The sequence below is a fragment of the Protopterus annectens genome, chromosome 4.part0 (genome assembly GCF_019279795.1).
Source record: "Protopterus annectens isolate FY-2018-M chromosome 4.part0, PAN1.0, whole genome shotgun sequence".
Taxonomy (NCBI): domain Eukaryota; kingdom Metazoa; phylum Chordata; order Ceratodontiformes; family Protopteridae; genus Protopterus; species Protopterus annectens.
This window is the reverse complement of record NC_056733.1, coordinates 43,918,900-43,939,503: the sequence shown is the minus strand read 5'-3', so window position 1 is coordinate 43,939,503 and position 20,604 is coordinate 43,918,900. Positions and strand designations below refer to the sequence as shown.

The following is a 20,604-nucleotide window of genomic DNA, read 5'->3' as shown; positions in this document are numbered from 1 at the left end:
TTTAGTTATTAAAATGAGAAACAACCTAAACAAGGTAAAATAAATACACAATAGGACTATTTGTATATATTTTATGATATATCCTCATAGGATTACATATTCCTGGAAACACAAGCAAAATGTTCCCAAACTACATGTGCACTGAAATGTAGCTGCTTGATTAAAAAGTATTGCTCATTTTAACATGCTGATTCCACAAGCTGTCTGCACTGTAAAAGTTACATTTTATATGTTACTTGAAACTGACAGTCTCTAGAGCACATGAAAAGATGCGGATTACTTTTCGCAACATGATATTTTTGCAGTTACCTCACAGTCTGTACAAACTCACTTGGCAACTGATAGCTATTCATTTAAGATGTTGTTGTTTGTCTTTCGGCTTTTCCCGGTTAGGGTTCGCCACAGTGGAACTCCGGTTCGCTAATGATTGACAGTACATTTTCACGAACGCCAAGGTGCCAGCTCTACGTTCAACCTTCAACGAAGGCACGCCCATTTACATATGTCTTTTGAACGTCCACCCAACCGCGGGGAGGACATGCAGACTCCACATAGAAGGCACTCCCCGCACTCCAGCTGAGAATCAAACGGGAGAACCTCTTGCTGTGAGGCAACAACGCTACCGCTGCACCAGCTATTCATTTAAAATAACAGTTTAAATATTAAATGTGCCCTTGAAATGCTACTGACATTTTGACAAAATATAATGTGAACTGTAAAATGAATGACTTGAAAGAAGTGAAGTAATGCATAGACTTCAAAGACAGTTCTTGACACTACAGTAAAAGTAAAAATGTATATTCACAAGGAAGTATTGAAATGTTTTAGTCTTCCAGTTAAAATAGCTTACTGTCAACATTTTGCGATATCAGAAAGTTTGAAGAGCTAGGAAATTACTATTCTTTGTCTTTATAATGTTTATTACACAGATGTTAGACTCTGCTTAGTTTAATGAATTGTGACATATGTTTATGAGGAAAAGTGGACTCAGTTACTCACATTGGAAAACACACTCCTGGAAACAACTGAAATGTTCCCAAATTACTTGTGAATTTAAATGAAACTGCCCGATTAATAAACATAATTTACTTTAACAACCTGAATCCATAAGCTATCTGCTCTATATATGCTACATTACATATGTCACTTGCATATGACAGTCTCTAGAGCACACAAAAAAATACATATTTTTGCAACATGCTATATTTGCACTAACCGTACATTTTGAACTAACTCAATTGCCAACTGACAACTTATTTATTTGAAACATCAGTCTAAATATTAATTGTGGCCTTGAAATATTATTGCCGTTTTGACAAAACAAAACCTGAATTGAAAAAGGAATGATTTGAAAAAGTGAAGTATTGTACAGATTTCAAAAGCAGCTATTGACACTACAATATAAGCAGAAATGTATAAATGCAAGGAAAATTGAAATCCTTTATACTTTTAGTTAAAATAGCTAATTGCTAACCTTTTGCTTTATCAGAAAATTTAAAGAGCTAGGAAATTATTTCTAATTTGTCTTCATAATGTTTACTAAAATGATGTTGGTCACAGACTTGTTTAATGGATTGCAAGTCATGTACAAGATGACTACTGAATGTTATTTCTGTTTACCTATGTTTGCTGAATTTCTTTTATTAGTACTGTTAAGAAAATGTATAACTGCAACAATGTGCAAGCTTAGATGCATTTAGGGTTAAAAAGAAATTAATACGTTTATTCTGCTTATTCTGTGCGACTGCGGTGGTGGTGCTGCGGTAGCTCTGTCGCCTCAGTTAGACACTGCCCGTTCGATTCTCAGTTAGAGAGTCTTCTGTGTAGCGACATGCGTGAATGGGCGTTCCTTCGTTGAAGGTTGTGCGTTAGGCCCGGCAAGCCAGTACGCAAAAATCTACTGCCAATCATTAGCGGACCGGAGTTCCGCTGTGGCGACCCCTAACCGGGAAAAGCTGAAAGACACAAATTCTGCTTATTCTGTGTGAAATATGTGCAGCTGCAGGAAACCTTGAAAAGAGAACAATTGACTCCTGAAAGTCTACCATAGTCAGCAGAATGTGTATTGAGGCCAGGTTTGTATCTTGACCCTAGGCAAATGTATCATATCAAGAACTGAACAGCTGAAGAAGTGTAAGAAACAAAAGGAGGACTGAAATTAGCCCAAGGCCAGGTTGTTTTTCTCAAACATGTTTTTGCAAGACAGCAATTTTCTGACCATGTCAGCAGTAAATCTAACAATATCTTCTTTTCTGACCATGTCAGCAGTAAATCTAACAATATACAGAGAACTGTATAAGAATAGCATGCTGAACTATGGAAAATCAGACAAACCTTGTACTTACATGCTTTGTCTCCTAGCTGCAAGTAATAAAGGGTGCCTTACTTGAACCTTACGTGCATTGATCTTTGTGTTTTCCTTTACAGATTGGTCCCTCGAGCTGGAAACCCCTCACTTCACCTCGGATCAGACGGCCATGTGGCTGAAACCATACGGGGAAGAAACCAAATCGGTTCTTCTTATGTGAAAAGTCCTCCGACTGAATTGTCGTCAAAAGAGGCCAGCCAATTTCTGATCTGCGACTGAAGGACGGTTTTTCTGCAAATCAGCAATCAATCATGTGGGCTCAGGTAAGGTGAATCTACTTCTTCTGTTTCAAGATCAGGGACTGGATGTGTATTGTTTCTGTCAGATTGTGTTTTCATACAGTCAGGGATAGAAAAGGTACAATCTTGTCATAGATCAGGTGAAACAGATCAGTAGGCTTTAGACAGTCATTCTGAAGAGACTTTAACAAAATCCGTGGTACACGTAAAAATCTGAAGGCATCAGGTAATATTTTTCTGAACAGTCTACGTAGCAAACAAAATAGGGAAAAATGGGTAATAATTGTGCAAACACACCCGGAAACCCACCGTTAACGGAAGATGCAAAATAAATGCAGTTACAGCACGCAGACAATATTAGATATTTTTCAGAATGGGTTATTAAGTATGAATTTGACAGAAAATTAGAAAAGTCCTCACTTATCAAACTTATCAAACAACTTAAAACTGATTCTAAGGGTCAAGTTAAAAAACAACGACAGTTAGGAATTCCCCAGGCACACATGTGGCTGGAGGAAGCAAACCGCAGAGACCAAAAGAACAAAGACTCAAAGACAATGTTTTTAGATAAGGAAGACAATAACTTGGTAGTGGCATCGGCACCTCCACCTTCCCCCCTTCTTTACCAGAGTACGAAGCAAGTGGACAGATTGACCCACCCCCGTTATATCCTATGCTCACTAGAGATGGGGACATTATAAAATTGAAACTAGCTAAAGTTAGAGATCCCATCGAAACTAGGTCCCGAACAAAGGGAAATAATCAAGAAGGCGGCTCTGAATTATGGCAGGTAGTTAAGGATACACAACCTGTAGAGGAAGAAATATGCCCACTTATAGAAGTTCTGAACCCTCAGGCAGGACAGGAAGATCATAGACCGTGGACTCCGGAAGATATCCGGAAAGCTACAGAAGGGATTCCCCATCCGAAACTTAATTTCAGAAAATTTTCGGAAGATTTACAAGGAATGAGGCTAAGTTATAACTTAAATGGGGAAGAGATAGAAAAAGTAGTTTGACAATTTGTAGGACCAGATTGGCACATGATTTGTGCAACTGGAATCCTCGTGACGTTGCACAAAAACCTCTTCCACACAGCAATGCAGAATTAGACACTAGAGTGAAGGGACTTCCAGACCGCATCTCTGAGAAATGGAAACCTAGGGCAGACTGGACTTGCATTAATCAATGTGTCCAGCAGGAGGGTGAATCAGTTGACCAATACTTTGCTAGACTGTTAGAATGCTTTAACAACCACTGTGGAATGCAGGTTCCCGAAGATCAAAAACAAGATTCCCCATATGAACAGCAGGTAAAGAATGCATTTCTAAAAGGGAGTAGTACACCTATAAGCAGATTCATTACAAAACACATGGTTGATCACCGAACAAGCAGATTACATTCACTACTCAAATATGCTAGACATGCTGAAAGGCATTTTAATAGCAAAAAGAAGGCGGCGGCTCAGGTATTTTCCGTAGAAGACGGAGCAGAAGTTTATGTAGTGCACCCCAGGAAAAAGGGCAGGAAAAATCTGATCAGCGGTCAGAAGACTTTGAAGGGCGTAAGAAAAGGGGAGAATGTTTTAAATGTGGTAAAAAGGGACATTTAGCCAGGGATTGCAGGAAAAATAAGAAAGCAACAACGGAAGATAAAGAAGGTGAGGACTGACTATATGATAGTCAGGAATCACAAGAAAAGACTAGTAGAGAAAGGACAAAAGAGGATGTGAAAAGGGAACTAGAGGAAGTACAGGAAATCAATGACGGTGCAGAAGAAGATGAAGTACTAGATTTAGCTTTACTGAGCCTGGAGCTCTATTTAGCAGATGCAAAACCGGAGGTTACACTTTTAGTGGAAGGCAGTGAGGTTAAATTTTTGTGTGATTCAGGGGCATCACGGACCCTGATGTACCCCTCCAAATTACCAGACTATTCGGAGTCACCTGATTATATATTGGTCAAAGCAGCGAATGGGCAGCTATACCGGGAGCCCCTCTCCCACAATATCACCATAACAGATCCTGTTTCAGGATTAACACAAAGAAGTAAGATTGTAGTTTCTGCGAAATGCCCAGTAAATCTCTTGTGCAGGGATCTTATGCAGTTATTTGGCATAGCGGTGGTTCCAACTATGCAGGGCATGGAAGCGCAGCGACGAACCGACACCTTTGTGGTTCAATCGGGGGGGGGGGTGAAGTGTTTTATTGGTACAGTCAGGACCTGGTTACGACCAGTCCAGGGACTGTGACCAAAGAACTGATGAACGTAGCCATCAGTAAGTTTGCCTCCCTGGACATTGATAAACAGCACCTGCTGCATTGCACCCTGTATTTTTGTAACACACCAGGGCCTGATAATGAGTATGAAAAAGAATCATTTAAGCATCATACAAACAGATTGGTACTGAGAAACTTATACTGGGATGCAGAAGGGAATAGTGTAGCCAGCTGTTCACTGCCCCAGGAGTTTTTGACACTTTATAAGTCCTATCGACTACCACATGTAAGCTTGACCAAGAATAAAAACATACGGTGGGCACACCTAGGGGAGAGAGTTACAAGATGGGAAAAACAAACAGAACTAGAATTATCAGGACAAGGAATAGAATTGCAAAAATTGAATTGGGTGACTCAAGCTAGCCCAGCTGTACATCTGCTGTCTCGCAGAGACAGCTGATGGATACTCCTGTTGATGGAAGAAGAAAATGCCTTACGAGATATACCAGAGACCCTCTGGTCAGCAGGAAAATCAGATGTAGGACTTATCCGTACTGCAGGTCCAGTTAGTATTACACCAAAATCAGTGTTCAGACGACAAAAAAGACAGTATCCCTTAAGAAAGGATGCAGAGGCAGGAATAAAACCTATCACAGCAGCATTACTTAAGGGAGGGGTGCTAGTAGAATCCCCTGATTCTCCATGTAATACACCTTTATTTCCAGTTAAAAACCCCAATGGAGAATGGCGTATGGTTCAGGATTTGCAAGCTGTAAATGACGCAGTAATACCAAGGGCACCTATAGTGCAGGATCCACACACCTTGTTGAACGACTTAAAACCTCAACAAGAATATTTCTCTGTGGTAGACATTAGTAATGCATTATTTTCAATACCAATACACCCCTGATAGCCAGTATTGGTTTGCATTCACGTTTCAGGGGAAAAGATACACATATACGCGATTACCACAGAGATATTGTGAGAGCCCTACTATATTTTCACAAGAAATGTCAAGTAACCTGGCAGGATTTAACCCACCAAAGGGTAGTCAGGTCTTACTTTATGTCGATGACATTCTATTAGCAGCCCCCACCCTACAGGATTGCAGGGAAGATACAGTAGCACTTCTACAATTTTTAGCTGCTGAGGGACACAAAGTGAATAAGAACAAACTGCAACTTTGGAAAAAAACAGGTAAAGTACTTGGGATATGTAATATCCAAGGGAGGTAGAACTTTAGAGGAGGACAGAAAGGTGGCAATTTTGCAGGCACCGAAGCCCACCACCAAGAAGGAAATGATGTCCTTGGGAACGACTAATTTTTGTCAGAGCTGGATTCCAAACTATGCCTTGGAATCTGCACCTTTAACTGACCTTATTTACAAGAGACCTATGGCAGCGCAGGACTTGTTACAATGGACAACGGAGGCAGAATCTGCTTTCTGTAAACTGAAACAGTTAATAGCCTCCTGTCTAGTTTTGGGTTTGCCTAATTACCATAAGCGTTTTTTCCAAACTGTAGATTGCAAGCAGGGTTATATGACATCAGTACTAACACAACAACATGGGGATAAGCAACGTCCCATAGCTTACTATTCATCATAATTAGACCCAGTGGCACGATCTTTGCCACACTGTGTGCAGGCAGTAGTCGCAGCAGCAATGGCAGTGCAGGCTTTAGCTTCAGTAGTCTTGTTTCACGCACTCACTCTAAGGGTACCTCATGCAGTCGCGATTATTTTATTACAAGAAAAAATTGCATATCTCTCTCCTGCTAGGCATCTCTCCTGCATGACCATATTGTTGAGCCAACCTCATATGACAATTGAACGATGTACGACCTTAAACCCTTCTACCCTGCTCCCAACTCATGCAGGCGGCACACCACATCGCTGCCTGTAAATAATCGAGCAGAAGACATTACCTAGGAAAGACCTCACGGATGTCCCCTTGGATAGTGCCGAGGCGACATACTACGTGGATGGCTCATGCAAAAGGGGCCCTAGTAGGATATGCAGTAGTCTCTGATACTAAAGTTATGAAGTTATAGAAGCAAAATCTTTACCACATTATTTACCTGTGCAGGCAGCAGAATTGATTGCTCTGACACGAGCATGTATCTTAGCAAAGGATAAATGTGTAAACATCTTCACTGATAGCCAATACGCTTTTTCCACTGTACATGTGTTTGCACAACAGTGGGAAAACCGAGAAATGACAACATCTACTGGCAAACCTATAAATCATGCGCAGCTTATTTTAGATCTTTTAGAATCTATTCAATTGCCTCGAAGGGTAGCCATTTGCAAATGTACAGCTCATACTAAACAACAGGACATAATTTCAGAAGGTAATGCGAGAGCTGATGCAGCTGCTAAACAGGCAGCTACAGAGGTATTCCTTCTAGATAAGGAATTACAACCCTCTGAAACCTTGAATTTAGATATGTTAAAAACAATGCAGACACTCACTACGTAAGCAGAAAAACAGCGATGGATGAAAAGTACAGTTTTGTACCTACCATAAATGTAGATGTTCGAAGATCCACATTGCTGCAGTCCTTACACTTGGGTAGTCCGCTGTCCTCGGTCGGCCCGAATATCAAAGTATTAGGCTGACGTCGGTCAAGGCGCTTAAGACTGACATCAGAACGTCAGGGTACAAATGCGCATGACCGACGTCATATCCTCAGTCTTTTCTTGCCCCAGATGTCAGAAGACCCTAAAAAGAAAGGTCAAAACCAAAAGACAGCAAAAAACAACCAACCACCCTTGCACTAATCATATGTACAATATATACAATATCCACAATATTCACAACCCAAACCACACAACCGCCTCTAACTACAGAGGGGAAGGAGGGAGGTAAATTGGACTGCAGCAATGTGGATCTTGAACATCTACATTTATGGTAGGTACAAAACTGTACTATGTTCTTCATCTCACATTGCTGCAGTCCTTACACTTGGGTAGAATCCCAAAGCAGAGGTAAGGGAGGATGGCAAAACTATAAAGCATTAGGAGCTGCCAAAATGCCCTGTAAAATTGCAGTGGCAAAACCAGCCCTAGATTTAGAGTAAAGTGGAAGGTGGTAATGCTTAGAGAAAGTATGCACTGAACTCCAAGTAGCTGCCTCCAAAATATCTTTAGTTGCCACCCCCCTTAAAAAAGCTGTAGAAGTGGCAGTAGCCCTAGTGGAATGAGGCCTAATCCCAGCTGGAATCACCTTACCATGATGGGAATAACAGAAAGCAATACAAAACCCAATCCACTTAGAAATAGTTTGTTTTGACACAGGCTTGCCCTGAGAACCCAAAGCAAATGAAACAAATAACTGCTGAGACTGCCTGAACCCTTTAGTTCTGCTCAAATAATATCGCAACTGCCTGTGTAAATCCAAAGTGTGCAAAATCTTTTCCCTTTATTTTGGGGTTTGCATAAAAAGTAGGCAAATGAATAGTTTGGTTTAAAGCCACACTAGAAACCACTTTAGGCATAAAGGAAGGATTAGTGCTAAAGATACCCTATCCTTATGGAAAATTAAGAAAGGCTCAACCGCCATAAGGGCCTGTAATTCAGAAACCCTTCTCAGAGGTAATGGCCAACAAAAAGCAGTCTTCCATGACAAATATTTCAACTCGCAGTAGCTGCAGGCTCAAAAGGTTGTAGAGTGAGTTTCTCCAACACAAAATTGAGATCCCAAGCAGGAGTAGGAGCTCTACGTGGGGTCTTATATTCTTTGCCCCTCTAAGGAATTGCTTAAACAAAGGATGAGAAAACAATGGTGGGTCACAGTCATAGTGAGCAGAAATTGCTGCAGCATGAACCTTAATAGAAGAGAAGGACAAACCTTTGTCCAGTAACTCAGTAAGATATTGAAGAGCCACACTTAAATTAGGCTTAGAAACATCAAATTCCTTTGCTGTACTCCAAAATAAAAATCTCTTCCATTTATCTGCGTACACTTTCCTTGTACTAGGCCTTCTGGCCTCCAAAATAACATTCAAAACTTGCTGTGGAAGCTGAGACCCTCCAGGGTTTAAAACAGAATATGCCAGGCTGTTAGATGTAGAGAGTGAAGTTTGACATTGAGTAAATGACTGTTCTCCTGAGATAGCAGGTGTGGAATCGAAGGCAAAGGCCATGGAGGCTCCCATACCAGACTTCTCAGTAATGGGTACCAGTGCTGTCGAGGCCAATCTGGAGCTATTAAAATCATCTTTGGCTTGTCCTGTCTGACCTTCAGGAGTACCTTTGGGAGGAGAGGCAGAGGTGGAAAGGCATACACATGAAGATTGCTCCACTTGAATGAAAGAGCATCCACTTTCCAAGCTGTGGGATGAAACCTTTTTGTGCAAAACTTTGGCAGCTGGTAGTTTAGTGGAGAAGCGAACAGATCTATGTCTGGAGTTCCCCAAAACACTGTCAATTTCTTAAATACATGAGGATCCAATTTCCACTCGTGGGGATCCATAATTTGTCTGCTCAACACATCTGCTAAGGAGTTCTGTGCTCCCGGCAGAAACCTTGCCTGAAGATTCAGCTGTAAACTGAGAGCAGTCTCCCACAAAATCATTGCTTGTCTGCATAGAGGATAAGAATGCGTTCCCCCTTGCTTGTTGATGTACCACATGACAGTTGTGTTGTCTGTTAGACCCAACACCTGCCCTGGAAGAAGTAAATCCTTGAAAGCTATTAATGCAAATTGGACTGCTAACATCTCCTTCAAGTTGATATGTAGATGTTGAAGTCTGGCAGGCCACGTGTCTTGTACCCACTTTCCATTTAGATGAGCTCCCCAAGCTTTGTCTGAGGCATCTGTCGTTAGAATCTGACTCGCCTCTGGTCGGGTCACAGAGAGTCCCTTGTTTAGGTGACATTCCTGAGCCCACCACAAAAACTCCTTTTGAATGCAAGGTATTATCTGAATGACAGTGTCCATATCTTGGCAGTGCTGTGTCCATACATTTTGAGATACCATTGTAGCTTCCTCATATGCAGTTTGGCATTGGGAAGCACCAGAATACAAGATGCCATGAACCCCAAGGCTTGAAGGACTGTCCTTGCAGTCAGCCTGGACTGATGAGACAATTGATGGAAGTAAAGAAAGATTCTTTTGTTTGTCCGGGGTCAAAAAGGCCATCTGGGACGCTGTATTCAGTCTCACACCCAGAAAGCACATGTCCTGAGAGGGTACTAGACTGGACTTTATTTCGTTCACAGAATACCCCAGGCATCTTAGCACTGCTATCACATACTGTAAATGATGAAGAAGTTCGTCCTTTTCTTGGGCCAGAATCAGGCAATCGTCCAAATAAGGATAGATCTGTATTCCTCTTAGCCTGAAGAAAGCTATCACTGGAGCCAGAACTTTCGTGAACACTCTGGGCGCAGTAGATAAGCCAAAGGGCAATGCAGAGAACTGATAATGAGAAGTCCCAGCCAAACGCAGATATTTCCTGCAACTGAGCCTGATAGGAACATGAAGGTAAGCCTCCTTGAGATCCAGAGTCACCATCCAGTGATCTTTGCCCAGCAGAGGCAAAAGCTGTTGTAACGTCAACATTTTGAACTTGGGAATGTCCAGATATGTGTTGAGGATAGATAAATCCAAAATTGGTCTCCACGTGTTCCCCTTCTTTGATACTAGGAACAGGCGAGAATAAAATCCTAGGCCCACTTCTGGTAGAGGGACCGGTTGTATGGCCCCTATTTGAAGTAGCAGAGAAATTTGTTTGTGAGCCTCTAGTCTTTGCTGAGGAGGAACGTCTGGCATGCCTTTGAAAGGAGGCAAGGTATGGAAATAAAACTTGTAACCTTGGTGTATGATATCCAATACCCATCTGTCTTGAGTAATCAAACTCCAATTTTCCTTGAAGAGTGCCAACCTTCCTCCCAAAGGTGCTGCCAGGCAAGAAGGATCTGGCAGCTGAAAAGGTAGGTCATTGGGCCTGTTTACGAAAGGACTGGCCCCTGCCCACACCCGAAGACTGTGCAGGTGAACTCCCCATTCTAGGTCTGAAGGAACTCTGAGCTCTGCCCCTACCACGTCTAGATCTACCCCTAGACTGAGAATCATAAGAAGGATACGTCCACCCCTTAGCAGGCCAATTCCTACTAAACTTGGAGGCTGAACTTGCAAAAATCTTTAACAGCCTGCATAGACTTAGCCTTGTCCTCCATTTTCTTCAAGACTGACTCCACAGGTGAACCAAACAACACATCAGACTGTAAAGGAGCATCCAAAATCCTTGTCTTAACATGGTCAGATAAATTCTGATCCCTCAGCCAGGCGTGCCTGCGAAGAACTGAACCAGTGGCAGCCACCCTAGGCGAGGCCTGTACAGCATCAAAACCACATTGTAAAGAATGCTTACCCACCTGTTCCGAGACATGCACCAAATCTTGTAATTCTTTACACTCAATGCCTTCCGCCAGAGCATCTACCTTAGACTTCAATTGAGAAAGAAGATAGTTTTGATATTTCAACATGTGAAACTGGCAATTCAAAGCCCTCATAGCTAAGGTGGAAGAAGTATAGACTTTCTTTCCCCATCTATCCAAAGCTCTGGCCTCTTTATCTGGAGGAACCGGATTTTTTACAACAGAGGCCTTGACACCCTTAGGTCCCTGACTAACAGTTTCTGGGTCCACCCTAGGACTCTTATAAAGGTATTTATGAGCCTCAGGCACCCTGTAATACCTATCAGGAGCAGGAGGCAAAGAATCAGGATTAAGTGAAGCCTCTGCAAACACATCCTCCACAACATCCAGAACAGGTGGTATAGCCAAAGGCCTATGCTGGGGTAAAAGCAAAAATTCCCTAAGCCTTTTCCTAGAATCAGAGAAGTCCTGACCTTCCCACTTAAAATGTTCCCTCATGGAATGAAGAGTCTCTGAAAAAGAAAAATCCTCTGGAGGAGAAGCAGAAGGAGTCGAATCATCTGCATCAGAATCAGAATAAGGAGAGTACTCCTGCAAGTCTTCAGCCGAAGACTCTGAAACAGCCGAAGCCTGCTCAAAACTCCCCAACTCTGGTTCCACCCTAGGCCTCTTATCAGGAGGGAGCAAAGAACCTCTAATCAAAGTAATTAAATCTTCTGCCATTTTAAGCATGTGCTTCTTGGGCACAGATCCTGTAGAACTAGGAGTGACACCAACAGAAGCTAAACCTGGCCTGCCTCTGGGAGAAGCCTTGGAAACAGAAGGAGAGGGCCTAACCCCCCTAGGAAGGGAGGGGAGTACAGTAACCTGAGAAGCCCCTTCAGCCTGACCTGCCTCCTGAGAGGCCACATCCTGCAATATCAAAGTCTCCCCCTGGGACTCCAGAGAAGCCTCCGGCGGAACCACGGTTCCACTGGCGCCTCTAAAGAACCCGGCATCCGCACGGACGACTCTTCTTGCCTGGGTTTAGCTGCTTTGTCTTTGCGCTTCTTCGAAGAAGCGGGCGTCGGAGCATCCGACGGCATATTATAATTGCACCGCTTCCCGAAGACCAACCTGGCACAATCTAACCTTCGCTTAATAGTGCGCTTATTGAACCTAGCACAAAAGCGACACCCAACAACGTCGTGCTCAGGCCCCAAACAAGGAATACACAAAGTATGATAATCCCTATGCGGTATCTGCTTCCCACAAGAAATACAGTTATTCACTTTTTCTGACATCCGGTAAACCACTGAGGCAAGAAAAAACGAAAATATTCCCCAACGGGGTACTTAGCCAACTTTGACTCGGTCTGAAACTAACGCCGAACAACGGTTGCAACGCTGCTTCTGCATCGGACCATGCGGCAAAAAAGACTGAGGATATGACGTCGGTCATGCGCATTTGTACCCTGACGTTCTGATGTCAGTCTTAAGCGCCTTGACCGACGTCAGCCTAATACTTTGATATTCGGGCCGACCGAGGACAGCGGACTACCCAAGTGTAAGGACTGCAGCAATGTGAGATGAAGAACATCAAGGAGCAATACTCGATAAAGGGCTGTACATCTCTAAGGAGGGAAAGCCAATACTAACCTCTAACTTGTTCCGCTATGTGGCATTGTTGAGCCATGGGCAGTGCCATGTCTCAACAGGGGGGATGGTACAGCTGGTGAACCATGTGTTCACAACGTACGGATTTACAAACTATTATAAAAAAATTTTTTGTTTAATGTGTCAGATCTGTAACAAACACCATGCACAGGGGCCGATAAAGCCTAAGCAAGGGAGTTTTTCCACACCACCATATCCGTTTCACACTATCTGTATGGATTTTATAGATCTAAACAAATGTGAAAACAAGAAGTACTGCCTTGTCATTATAGATATGTTCTCCAGGTGGGCGGAAGCTTTTCCGACCAAAAATCCAGATGCAGCTGCAGTAGCAAAGGTACTTGTTAAGGACATTATTCCTAGGTTCAGTATTCCGGAAAGAATCTATAGTGACAATGGTACACACTTTGTAAATCAAACCATACAGCAGCTAAGTTTTTTGGCATTTCTCTTAAAAATCATTGTGCATATCATCTGCAGTCTGCAGGGCTGGTTGAAAGGCATAATGGCATACTAAAAAGCAAACTAAGGAAATTGATAGCTGAAACAGGAAAAACCTGCCTGTACTGTTTACCTCTGGCACTGTTGAGCATCAGAACTGTCCCTACAGCAAAAGGACGGACTCCTTTTGAAAAGCTGTATGGAAGGGCTTATTACACACCCCAGTGTAAACCTCTCATGTCATCAGACCAGGCAGCTGATTTTACACTAGCTAAATATATGAGTTCTAAACATCTGTTGCAGTTTAATTCTGTTTCAGGTCAGAAGCAAGCCGAAACATCGAAAGTGACAGTGACGCCAGGAGACTGGGTGTGGATTAAAATCGTGAAGCGAAAGAACTGGGCATCGCCAAAGTGGGAAGGTCCCTACCAGGTGCTTCTTTCAACACCTACTGCAGTCAAGATAGCAGAACGGGCTTCGTGGATACACCTGACGCAATGCAAGTGGATGAGAAACTTCGACTTGGACAAAGACCTTACCTCTCCATCGGGACCCTAAGCACAAAAGTCTGGCTACAAAGGGGGGGTCAGATCAATAGGAACTGATCCGTCTCAAACCCAGTGAAGCAATCATTGGTGCTAAGGTCCTGTAGGGTAGAGAGTAAGATCACGTGTCCAAGTAAAATGACTGAATCAAAAAAATATCTTTTTGGAAGAATTGGAGAAGACAGAGACAATATGGAAGAATCATTTCCACAGAAATATTGCATGACCATCCTACTGATCATCATGGTAACAATAATCTTTTTGTTATGGCCATTTCTCTTCTCTGTTATGCAAGTAGAAATTACTAAGCGTGAGTGGCACTCGAACTTCAATACTTACCAGGCAATCAAATATGTGTATGCTGAAACCTTCAATGTTTCGAATTGCTGGATCTGCACAGCTCTACCAACAGCATATGGGGGATTACTGCTAACTTCAGTTCCCCTAGGCCCCCAAACAATTTCTGGAAAAAGTCAGTCAATGGATGTGGTCCTGGTTTGGTCATGGCTGACACCTGCTGAATCACCTCAAGATGGTTGTCTATCTCGTGTTTGTGGTCAGGAATATACGAACAGCACTCCTCCTGGATTAAAGTGCACATACCTCCTCTTGCTGCTAGGGTGAAGTCAAGAGCCATGCGATTTTGAAGCACCACTGTTCTCATGGAAGTCAGTTCATCAGTCACCAATTCTAGGGCAGAAAAGGTTGCATTGCTCATTATTTCGAGAAGCTTAGACAATTTTCTCAGTTCCCAGATTGATTTTGTTGCTCCATATGCTGGCAATACACCTGCCCACGATATAACAGTATCACTCAAGTCCATGTGTGACAGTCCATTGCCCAGAGCATGATGGTTTTTCCAGCGCGCAGCGATTTGCCCCACTGGAGTGACAGGCTTCTTGATTTCTCGAACATTCCGAATGCTCCCTTGAGGTAAAACTGCTGTGTGTCGTATGGCCAGAACCAAGTACCCCAAAAAACAACTGCCGGACCAATTCTAAGGTACCCATTTATATGCTTTGCTACCGCATATAAAGTAACAATCTTCTACTTTAGTAGTAACTTTACTATACCCTGACTATGCATGAAACATTTTTTCGTCAATTATGGACAGTTGCTTATAGAGGTCAGCATTATGTTTTACTTCACAAATTGTCCTATGCATCAGTTCAACAAATGAATCGTAGGTAGTGTTGCAATAGGATCCGATGTTATCAGGTTTAGTGTAGCATCTACAGGGAACAGTCACATTGCAATTGCTCCAACCCACCTTGACTGTATTATTCTTATAAAAACACACAGTTCCCTTCTGTCGAACAGACAAGTGCAATGCTACTTTATCTTGTGATGTGACATCTGATGTATCATGAATTAGGTTTTCCCAGGTCTTGTTGGCTCCTAGGGGAACTGAAGTTAACAGTAACCTACATATGCTGTTGGTAAAGCTGTGCAAATCCAGCAATTCGAAACATTGAAGGTTTCAGCATACACATATTTGATTGCTTGGTAAGTGTTAAAGTTTGGGTGCCACTCTGCACGCTTGTTCAGTTCAATTTGTGTGGCTGAGAAAAGGAATGGCCACAACAAAAAGATTATTGTCACTAGTACAGTCAACAGGATGGTTATGCAATATTTTTGTGGAAATGGTTGTTCTGCATTTCTGTTTTCTCCGGCTCTTCCAAGTAGGTATATTTGGATCTTACTGGATTGCGTCATTCTACTTTGGACATGTGCTCTTACTCTCTGCCCTAATAGGACCTTCAGCACCGAAGGTTTCTTCACTGGGGTTGAGACGGATCAGTCCTATTGATCTGACCTTCCTTTGTAGCCAGACTTTGTGCTGAGGGCCCTGATGGAGAGGTAAGATTTTTGTCCAACTCAAAGTTCTTAACCAGCTTGCAATTTAATTAATGCAGTGTGAACAGAATAAATGCATTAACCCTTTTAAACCTTGAATGCACTAAGCATGCATATTATTATTATATATTTTTCTAACATTTCCCCCCTTTGAATACTTTTATTCTACTTTCAAGATAAGCATAAACAGTTTTTTCTTCCCCTAACCTCTTCCTGCTCAGGATTTGCAGTTGAGTCATTCAGTTTAAGCTCATGAAAGCATTTTCAGTTTTTTAGCATAACAAAGTGCATCAGGTGTATCCACAGAGCTCGTTCTGCTATCTTGACTGCAGTGGGTGTCGAAAGAAGCACCTGGTAGGGACCTTCCCACCTTGGCGAAGCCCAATTTTTTCATTTGATAATTTTGATCCACACCCAGTCTCTTGGGTGTCACTGCCACTTCTGATGTTTCGGTTTTTCTATCTGAAACAGAATTTGACTGCAACAGATGTTTAGAACTCAACAACTTTTTCATATATTCAGCTAGTGTAAAATCAGCTTCCTGGTCTGATGACATGAGAAGTTTCCACTGGGGTGTATAATAAACCCTTCCAAATAGTTTTTCAAAAGGAGTCAATCCTTTTGCTGTAGGGACAGTTCTCATGCTCAACAGTGCCAGGGGTAAACAGTACAACAAAGTTTTTCCTGTCTCAGCTATTAATTTTCTCAATTTGTTTTTTAGTATACCATTATGCCTTTCAACTAGCCCTGCAGATTGCGGATGGTATGCACAATGATTTTTTAAAGAAATACCAAAATGCTTACTTAACTGCTGTATGGTTTGATTTACAAAAGTGTGTACCATTGTCACTGTAGATTCTTTCCGGAATATCAAACCTAGGAATGATTTCCTTGACAAGTACTTTTGCCACCGTAGCTGCATCTGGATTTTTGGTTGGAAAGGCTTCCACCCATCTGGAAAACATATCTACAATGACAAGACAATACTTCTTATTTTCACATTTGTTCAATTCTATGAAATCCATACAAATAGTGTGAAACGGATATGGTGGTGTGGGGAAACTCCCTTGTTTTGGCTTTATCGTCCCCTGTGCATGATGTTTGTTACAAATCTGACACATCAAACAAAATTTTTTTTTTAGAGTAGTTTGTAAATCTGCACATTGTGAACACCTGGTTCACCAGCTGTACCATCACCCTGTTAAGACATGGCACTGCCCATGGCTCAACAATGCTGCATAGCGAAACAAATTAGAGGGTAGTATCGGTTTTCCCTCTCTAGAGATGTACAGCCCCTTTTCGAGGATTGCTCCTCATTTTATCCATCGCTGTTTTTCAGCTTGCGTAGTGAGTGCCTGTATTGTTTTTAATATATCTAGATCTAAAGTTTCAGAGAGTTGTAATTCCTCATTTAAAAGAAATACTTCTGTGGCTGCTTGTTTTGCAGCTTTATCAGCTCTCGCATTACCTTTTGAAATTCTATCTTGTTGCTTGGTGTGAGCTGTGCATTTACAAATGGCTACTTTCTGAGGTAACTGAATAGATTCTAAAAGATCTAAAATAAACTGCACATGATTTATAGGTTTGCCAGTAGATGTCATCATTCCCTAGTTTTTCCACTGTTGCGCAAAAACGTAAAAATGTTTACACATTTACCTTTTGCTAAGGTACATGCCCGTGTCAGGGCAATCAGTTCCGTTGCCTGTGCAGATAAATTGTATGGTAAAGGTTTTGCTTCTATAATCCCAGTATCAGAGACTGCTGCATATCCTACTAGGTTCTGTCCTGCAGGACCCCTTTTGCACGAGCCATCAACGTAGTATGTCACCTCGGCATCATCCAAGGGGACATCCGTGAGATCCTTTCTAGGTAGTGTCTTTTGCTCAATTACCTGCAGGCAGCAGTGCGGTGTGCCAGGGTTTAAAGTCGTGCATCGTTCAATCGTCATATGAGATTGGCTCAATAATATATTCATACAGGAAAGATGCCTAGCAGGGGAAAGATATGCCACCTTTTCTTGTAGTAAAATAATCGCGACTGCATGAGGTACTCTCAAAGTGAGAGGTTGGAACAAGACTACTGAGGCTGAAGCCTGTACTGCCATTGCAGCTGCAACTACTGCTTGCACACAGTGGGGTAAGGACTGTGCCACTGGGTCTAGTTGTGATGAGTAGTAAGCAATGGGACGTTGCTTATCCCCATGCTGTTGTGTTAATACTGATGTCATGTAACCCTGCTTGCAATCTACAGTTTGGAAAAAACGTTTATGGTAGTTTGTCAATCCCAGAACTAATAAGGATGCTATTAACTGCTTTAGTTTACAGAAGGCAGATTCTGCCTCTGGTGTCCATTGTAACAAATCCTGCGCTGCCATAGGCTTCTTATATATAAGGTCAGTCAGAGGTGCAGATTCCAAGGCATAGTTTGGAATCCAACTCCTGCAAAAATTAGTTGTACCCAGGAAGGACATAATTTCCTTCTTGGTAGTGGGTTTTGGTGCTTGCAAAATTGCTATTTTTCTGTCCTCATCTAACGTTCTACCTTCCTTGGATATTACATATCCTAGGTATTTGACCTGTTTTTTCCAAAGCTGCAGTTTATTTTTATTTACCTTATGTCCCTCAGTGGTTAAAAATCGTAGAAGTGCTATGGTATCTTCTCTACAATCCTGCTGGGTGGGGGCCACCAGCAAGATGTCATCAACATAAAGTAAAATCTGACTACCTCTTGGTGGGGTGAATCCTGCCAAGTTGCTTGCCATTTCCTGTGAGAATATCGTTGGACTTTCACAATATCCCTGTGGTAGTCACGTATATGTATACCTTTTCCCCTGAAATGTAAATGCAAACCAACAGTGGCTGTCAGGGTGTATCGGTATTGAAAAGAACGCGTTGCTGATGTCTACCACAAAAATATTTTTGTTGAGGTTTTAAATCATTTAACAGGGTGTGTGGGTCTGGCACCGTAGGTGCCCTTGATATTACTGCATCATTTACGGCTTGTAAATCCTGGACCATACTCCATTCTCCATTGGCCTTTTTAACTGGAAATAAGGGTGTGTTACATGGTGAATCGGGAGATTCTACTAGTATCCCTCCTTTAAGTAAGGCTGCTATAATAGGCTTTATCCCTGCCTCTGCATCTTTTCTTAAGGGATACTGTCTTTTTTGTGGTCTGAATGCTGACTTTGGCGTGATAGTAACTGGTCCTGCTGTACGAATGAGTCCTACATCTGATTTCCCTGTTGACCAGAGAGTCTCTGGTATGTCTTGTAAGGCATTCTCTTCCTCCTTTAACAGGAGTGTCAGCTGTCCTAGCTAGACTGCAAGTGCACAGCTGGATTGGTCTGAGCTATCCAATTCAACTTTTGTACTTGTATTCCTTGTTCTGACAGTTCTAGTTCTGTCTGTTTCTCCCATCTCGTAACTTTTTCTCCTAGGTCTGCCCACTCTATATTTATGTTTTTGGTTAAGCTAACATGTGGTAATCGATTAGATTTATAAAGTGCAAAGAACTCCTGGGGCAATGAACAGATGGCTACACTGTTCCCTTCTGTGTCCCAGTACAGGTTACGCAAAATCAATCTGTTCGCATGATTCTTAAATAACTCTTGCTCATATTCCTTATCAGGTCCTGGTGTGTTGCAATAATACAGGGTACAGTGCAACAGGTGCTGCTTATCAATGTCAAGGGAGGGGAACTTGCTGATGGCTAGGTTCATTAACTCTTTGGTCACAGTCCCTGGACCAGTCGTAACCAAGTCCTGGCTGTACCAATAAAACATTTCACCCTCCGATTGCACTATAAAGGTGTTAATCTATCGCTGTGCTTCCATACTCTGCATGGTTGGGACTACTGCTATACCAAATAACTGCATGAGGTCTCTGCCCAAGAGGTTTACTGGGCATTTTGCAGAAACTACAAGTTTGCTTCTTTGTGCCAATCCTGAAACTGGATCAGTTATTGCAATGTTACGGGAGAGAAGCTCCTGATACAGCTGTCCATTAGCTGCTTTGACCAGTATGTAATCAGGTGACTCTGTGTTTTCTGGCAGTTTGGAGGGGTGTATCTGGGTTCGTGATGCGCCTGAGTCGCACAAAAATTTGACCTCCCTCCCTTCTACCAAGAGTGTAACTTCTGGTTTCATATCTGCTAAATATAGCTCCGAGCTCAATAAAGCTAGGTCTAATATTTCATTTTCTTCATTGTCACTAACTTCCTGCACTTCCCTCTACTCCCTCTATCACATTCTCATGTGTCCTTTCTTCGCTAGCCCCTTCTAGTGATTCTTGACTACCATATAGTCAGTCCTCACCCTCCTTGTTTTCTGTTGTTGCCTTCTTGTTTTTCTTGCAATCCCTTGCCCAATGTCCCCTTTTACCGCATATTTAAAACATTCTCCCCTTTTCTTCCGCCCTTCAAAGTCCTCTGATTGCAGATAGTTTCCCTGCGCGTTTTTCTTGCCCTTTTTCCCAGACTGTACTACATAAACTTCTGCTCCATCTTCTACAGAAAATACTTGAGCTTTCTTTTTGCTATTAAAATGCCTTTCGGCATGCCTAGCATATTCAAGTAATGACTGTAACCTGCTTGTACGATGGTCTACCATGCATTTTGTAATAAAACTGCTTATAGGCACGCTGCTGCCTTTTAAAAATGCATTCTTTAACTGCTGTTCATATGGAGAATCTTGTGTTTCATCTTCAGGAACCTGCATTCCACAGTGGTTATTAAAACATTCTAACAATCTGGCATAATACCGATCAATTGTTTCACCTTCTTGTTGGATGCATTAATGCAAGTCCAGTCTGCCCTAGGTTTCCATTTTTCAGAGATGCAGTCTGTAAGACCTTTTACTCTGGTGTCTAATTCTGCACTGCTATGTGGGAGGGGTCT

The 20,604-nt window shown here is 42.3% G+C and overlaps 1 protein-coding gene across 2 annotated transcripts in view; it reads right to left on the bottom strand.

Annotated features, from left to right (window-relative positions):
• The window catches only part of RECQL4 (RecQ like helicase 4), a 913,040-nt gene that overhangs the window by 467,876 nt on the left and 424,560 nt on the right, over positions 1-20,604 (bottom strand). The gene's annotated exons all lie outside the window — the stretch shown is intronic.